Consider the following 4,704-nt stretch of genomic DNA (forward strand, 5'->3'; position numbering starts at 1 on the left):
ATGTATGAGGTCCTGGGTTCAATCCCCAGCATCTCCAAGCACTGTTGAATGACTTTCATGTGAGATTAAGAAAGAGAAAAGTGGCTTCTTTCTCTGAAGTGTTACACGACTCGATTGTTACTGTTTGTTACACAAGAAGCAGCAGGGCTGATTGAAATGTGGGGATGTAGCTCAGTGGTAGAGCGCATGCTTTGCATGTATGAGGTCCTGGGTTCAATCCCCAGCATCTCCAAGCACTGTTTAAAAACTTTCATGTGAGATTAAGAAAGAGAAAAGTGGCTTCTTTTCTCTGAAGTGTTACACGACTCGATTGTTACTGTTTGTTACACAAAGAAGCAGCAGGGCTGATTGAAATGTGGGGATGTAGCTCAGTGGTAGAGCGCATGCTTTGCATGTATGAGGTCCTGGTTCAATCCCCAGCATCTCCAAGCACTGTTTGCTGAGTTTAAGCAAAATAATTTTGCTTCTTTGCTCTAGTGTTTCACTACTGGATTGTTAGTGTTTGTTGAACAAAGAAGCAGCAATGCTGCTTCAAAAGTGGGGATGTAGCTCAGTGGTAGAGCGCATGCTTGCATGTATGAGGTCCTGGGTTCAATCCCCAGCATCTCCAAGCACTGTTTAATGACTTTCATGTGAGATTAAGAAAGAGAAAAGTGGCTTCTTTCTCTGAATTGTTACACGACTGGATTGTTACTGTTTGTTACACAAAGAAGCAGCAGGCTGATTGAAATGTGGGGATGTAGCTCAGTGGTAGAGCGCATGCTTTGCATGTATGAGGTCCTGGTTTCAATCCCCAGCATCTCCAAGCACTGTTTGCTGAGTTTAAGCAAAATAATTTTGCTTCTTTGCTCTAGTGTTTCACTACTGGATTGTTAGTGTTTGTTGAACAAAGAAGCAGCAATGCTGCTCAAAAGTGGGGATGTAGCTCAGTGGTAGAGCGCATGCTTTGCATGTATGAGGTCCTGGGTTCAATCCCCAGCATCTCCAAGCACTGTTAATGACTTTCATGTGAGATTAAGAAAGAGAAAAGTGGCTTCTTTTCTCTGAAGTGTTACACGACTCGATTGTTACTGTTTGTTACACAAAGAAGCAGCAGGGCTGATTGAAATGTGGGGATGTAGCTCAGTGGTAGAGCGCATGCTTTGCATGTATGAGGTCCTGGGTTCAATCCCCAGCATCTCCAAGCACTGTTTGCTGAGTTTAAGCAAAATAGTTTGCTTCTTTGCTCTAGTGTTACACTACTGGATTGTTAGTGTTTGTTGAACAAAGAAGCAGCATGCTGCTATAAACATGGGGATGTAGCTCAGTGGTAGAGCGCATGCTTAGCATGTATGAGGTCCTGGTCCAATCCCCATCTCCAAGCAATGTTTAATGACTTTCATGTGAGATAAGAAGAAAATATGTTGCTTCTTTCCCCTAAATTCTTACATGACTAGATTGATAGTGTTTGTAAAAGAAAGAAGAAGCAGCAAATTCTATGTTAAATGGGGATGTAGCTCAGAGGTAGATTGCCTCTTTTCATGTATTTGCCCAGCATCCCAAGCACTGTTTGCTGAGTTTAAGCAAAATAATTTTGCTTCTTTGCTCTAGTGTTACGTACTGGATTGTTAGTGTTTGTTGAACAAAGAAGCAGCAATGCTGCTCAAATATGGGGATGTAGCTCAGTGTAGAGCGCATGCTTTGCATGTATGAGGTCCTGGGTTCAATCCCAGCATCTCCAAGCACTGTTTGCTGAGTTTAAGCAAAATAATTTTGCTTCTTTGCTCTAGTGTTTCACTACTGGATTTTTAGTGTTTGTTGAACAAAGAAGCAGCAATACTGCTCAAAAAGTGGGGATGTAGCTCAGTGGTAGAGCGCATGCTTCGCATGTATGAGGTCCTGGGTTCAATCCCCAGCATCTCCAAGCACTGTTTAAAAACTTTCATGTGAGATTAAGAAAGAGAAAAGTGGCTTCTTTTCTCTGAAGTGTTACACGACTCGATTGTTACTGTTTGTTACACAAAGAAGCAGCAGGGATGATTGAAATGTGGGGATGTAGCTCAGTGGTAGAGCGCATGCTTTGCATGTATGAGGTCCTGGGTTCAATACCCAGCATCTCCAAGCACTGTTTGCTGTGTTTAAGCAAAATAATTTAGCTTCTTTGCTCTAGTGTTACACTACTGGATTGTTAGTGTTTGTTGAACAAAGAAGCAGCAATGCTGCTCATAAAGTGGGGATGTAGCTCAGTGGTAGAGCGCATGCTTAGCATGTATGAGGTCCTGGGTCAATCCCCAGCATCTCCAAGCAATGTTTAATGACTTTCATGTGAGATTAAAAAAATATGTTGCTTCTTTCCCCTAAATGTTACATGACTAGATTGATAGTGTTTGTAAAAGAAAGAAGCAGCAAAGTTCTATGTTAAATGGGGATGTAGCTCAGAGGTAGATTGCCTCTTTTGCATGTATTGCCCAGCATCCCCAAGCACTGTTTGCTGAGTTTAAGCAAAATAATTTTGCTTCTTTGCTCTAGTGTTACACTACTGGATTGTTAGTGTTTGTTGAACAAAGAAGCAGCAATGCTGCTCAAAAAGTGGGGATGTAGCTCAGTGGTAGAGCGCATGCTTTGCATGTATGAGGTCCTGGGTTCAATCCCCAGCATCTCCAAGCACTGTTTAATGACTTTCATGTGAGATTAAGAAAGAGAAAAGTGGCTTCTTTTCTCTGAAGTGTTACACGACTCGATTGTTACTGTTTGTTACACAAAGAAGCAGCAGGGCTGATTGAAATGTGGGGATGTAGCTCAGTGGTAGAGCGCATGCTTTGCATGTATGAGGTCCTGGGTTCAATCCCAGCATCTCCAAGCACTGTTTGCTGAGTTTAAGCAAAATAATTTTGCTTCTTTGCTCTAGTGTTTACACTACTGGATTGTTAGTGTTTGTTGAACAAAGAAGCAGCAATGCTGCTTCAAAACATGGGGATGTAGCTCAGTGGTAGAGCGCATGCTTTGCATGTATGAGGTCCTGGGTTCAATCCCCAGCATCTCCAAGCACTGTTTAATGACTTTCATGTGAGATTAAGAAAAAATATGTTGCTTCTTTCCCTAAATTCTTACACGACTAGATTGATAGTGTTTGTAAAAGAAAGAAGCAAAGTTCTATGTTAAATGGGGATGTAGCTCAGAGGTAGATTGCCTCTTTTGCATGTATTTGCCCAGCATCCCAAGCACTGTTTGCTGAGTTTAAGCAAAATAATTTTGCTTCTTTGCTCTAGTGTTACACTACTGGATTGTTAGTGTTTGTTGAACAAAGAAGCAGCAATGCTGCTCAAAATATGGGATGTAGCTCAGTGTTAGAGCGCATGCTTTGCATGTGTGAGGTCCTGGGTTCAATCCCCAGCATCTCCAAGCACTGTTTGCTGAGTTTAAGCAAATAATTTTGCTTCTTTGCTCTAGTGTTTCACTACTGGATTGTTAGTGTTTGTTGAACAAAGAAGCAGCAATGCTGCTCAAAAAGTGGGATGTAGCTCAGTGGTAGAGCGCATGCTTCGCATGTATGAGGTCCTGGGTTCAATCCCCAGCATCTCCAAGCACTGTTTAATGACTTTCATGTGAGATTAAGAAAGAGAAAAGTGGCTTCTTTTCTCTGAGTGTTACACGACTCGATTGTTACTGTTTGTTACACAAAGAAGCAGCAGGGATGATTGAAATGTGGGGATGTAGCTCAGTGGTAGAGCGCATGCTTTGCATGTATGAGGTCCTGGGTTCAATCCCCAGCATCTCCAAGCACTGTTTGCTGAGTTTAAGCAAAATAATTTTGCTTCTTTGCTCTAGTGTTTCACTACTGGATTGTTAGTGTTTGTTGAACAAAGAAGCAGCAATGCTGCTTAAAAAGTGGGGATGTAGCTCAGTGGTAGAGCGCATGCTTCGCATGTATGAGGTCCTGGGTTCAATCCCCAGCATCTCCAAGCAATGTTTAATGACTTTCATGTGAGATTAAGAAAGAGAAAAGTGGCTTCTTTCTCTGAATTGTTACACGACTGGATTGTTACTGTGTTGAACAAAGAAGCAGCAGGGCTGATTGAAATGTGGGGATGTAGCTCAGTGGTAGAGCGCATGCTTTGCATGTATGAGGTCCTGGGTTCAATCCCAGCATCTCCAAGCACTGTTTGCTGAGTTTAAGCAAAATAATTTTGCTTCTTTGCTCTAGTGTTTCACTACTGGATTGTTAGTGTTTGTTGAACAAAGAAGCAGCAAAGCTGCTCAAAATGTGGGGATGTAGCTCAGTGGTAGAGCGCATGCTTTGCATGTATGAGGTCCTGGGTTCAATCCCCAGCATCTCCAAGCACTGTTGAATGACTTTCATGTGAGATTAAGAAAGAGAAAAGTGGCTTCTTTTCTCTGAAGTGTTACACGACTCGATTGTTACTTTGTTACACAAAGAAGCAGCAGGGCTGATTGAAATGTGGGGATGTAGCTCAGTGGTAGAGCGCATGCTTTGCATGTATGAGGTCCTGGTTCAATCCCAGCATCTCCAAGCACTGTTTGCTGAGTTTAAGCAAAATAATTTTGCTTCTTTGCTCTAGTGTTACACTACTGGATTGTTAGTGTTTGTTGAACAAAGAAGCAGCAATGCTGCTCAAAAATGTGGGGATGTAGCTCAGTGGTAGAGCGCATGCTTTGCATGTATGAGGTCCTGGGTTCAATCCCCAGCATCTCCAAGCACTGTTT

At 42.4% G+C, this 4,704-nt stretch overlaps 13 non-coding genes across 13 annotated transcripts; all 13 read left to right on the forward strand.

The window, feature by feature from the left end:
- Positions 1–160: 160 nt before the first annotated feature.
- Positions 161–232, forward strand: trnaa-ugc (transfer RNA alanine (anticodon UGC)). The gene has a single exon. It is a non-coding gene; the product is annotated as a tRNA-Ala (tRNA).
- A 683-nt stretch (positions 233–915) lies between these two features.
- On the forward strand, positions 916–987 carry trnaa-ugc (transfer RNA alanine (anticodon UGC)). The gene has a single exon. It is a non-coding gene; the product is annotated as a tRNA-Ala (tRNA).
- Positions 988–1,111: 124 nt separating this feature from the next.
- On the forward strand, positions 1,112–1,183 carry trnaa-ugc (transfer RNA alanine (anticodon UGC)). Its single transcript has one exon. It is a non-coding gene; the product is annotated as a tRNA-Ala (tRNA).
- A 648-nt stretch (positions 1,184–1,831) lies between these two features.
- trnaa-cgc (transfer RNA alanine (anticodon CGC)) lies at positions 1,832–1,903 on the forward strand. Its single transcript has one exon. It is a non-coding gene; the product is annotated as a tRNA-Ala (tRNA).
- Positions 1,904–2,028: 125 nt separating this feature from the next.
- On the forward strand, positions 2,029–2,100 carry trnaa-ugc (transfer RNA alanine (anticodon UGC)). The gene has a single exon. It is a non-coding gene; the product is annotated as a tRNA-Ala (tRNA).
- Positions 2,101–2,211: 111 nt separating this feature from the next.
- On the forward strand, positions 2,212–2,282 carry trnaa-agc (transfer RNA alanine (anticodon AGC)). The gene has a single exon. It is a non-coding gene; the product is annotated as a tRNA-Ala (tRNA).
- A 288-nt stretch (positions 2,283–2,570) lies between these two features.
- trnaa-ugc (transfer RNA alanine (anticodon UGC)) lies at positions 2,571–2,642 on the forward strand. Its single transcript has one exon. It is a non-coding gene; the product is annotated as a tRNA-Ala (tRNA).
- A 309-nt stretch (positions 2,643–2,951) lies between these two features.
- Positions 2,952–3,023, forward strand: trnaa-ugc (transfer RNA alanine (anticodon UGC)). The gene has a single exon. It is a non-coding gene; the product is annotated as a tRNA-Ala (tRNA).
- A 467-nt stretch (positions 3,024–3,490) lies between these two features.
- trnaa-cgc (transfer RNA alanine (anticodon CGC)) lies at positions 3,491–3,562 on the forward strand. Its single transcript has one exon. It is a non-coding gene; the product is annotated as a tRNA-Ala (tRNA).
- A 124-nt stretch (positions 3,563–3,686) lies between these two features.
- trnaa-ugc (transfer RNA alanine (anticodon UGC)) lies at positions 3,687–3,758 on the forward strand. Its single transcript has one exon. It is a non-coding gene; the product is annotated as a tRNA-Ala (tRNA).
- Positions 3,759–3,869: 111 nt separating this feature from the next.
- On the forward strand, positions 3,870–3,941 carry trnaa-cgc (transfer RNA alanine (anticodon CGC)). The gene has a single exon. It is a non-coding gene; the product is annotated as a tRNA-Ala (tRNA).
- Positions 3,942–4,245: 304 nt separating this feature from the next.
- On the forward strand, positions 4,246–4,317 carry trnaa-ugc (transfer RNA alanine (anticodon UGC)). Its single transcript has one exon. It is a non-coding gene; the product is annotated as a tRNA-Ala (tRNA).
- Positions 4,318–4,622: 305 nt separating this feature from the next.
- trnaa-ugc (transfer RNA alanine (anticodon UGC)) lies at positions 4,623–4,694 on the forward strand. The gene has a single exon. It is a non-coding gene; the product is annotated as a tRNA-Ala (tRNA).
- Positions 4,695–4,704: the final 10 nt, after the last annotated feature.

Source organism: Carassius auratus, unplaced genomic scaffold (genome assembly GCF_003368295.1).
Source record: "Carassius auratus strain Wakin unplaced genomic scaffold, ASM336829v1 scaf_tig00218058, whole genome shotgun sequence".
Lineage (NCBI taxonomy): Eukaryota > Metazoa > Chordata > Actinopteri > Cypriniformes > Cyprinidae > Carassius > Carassius auratus.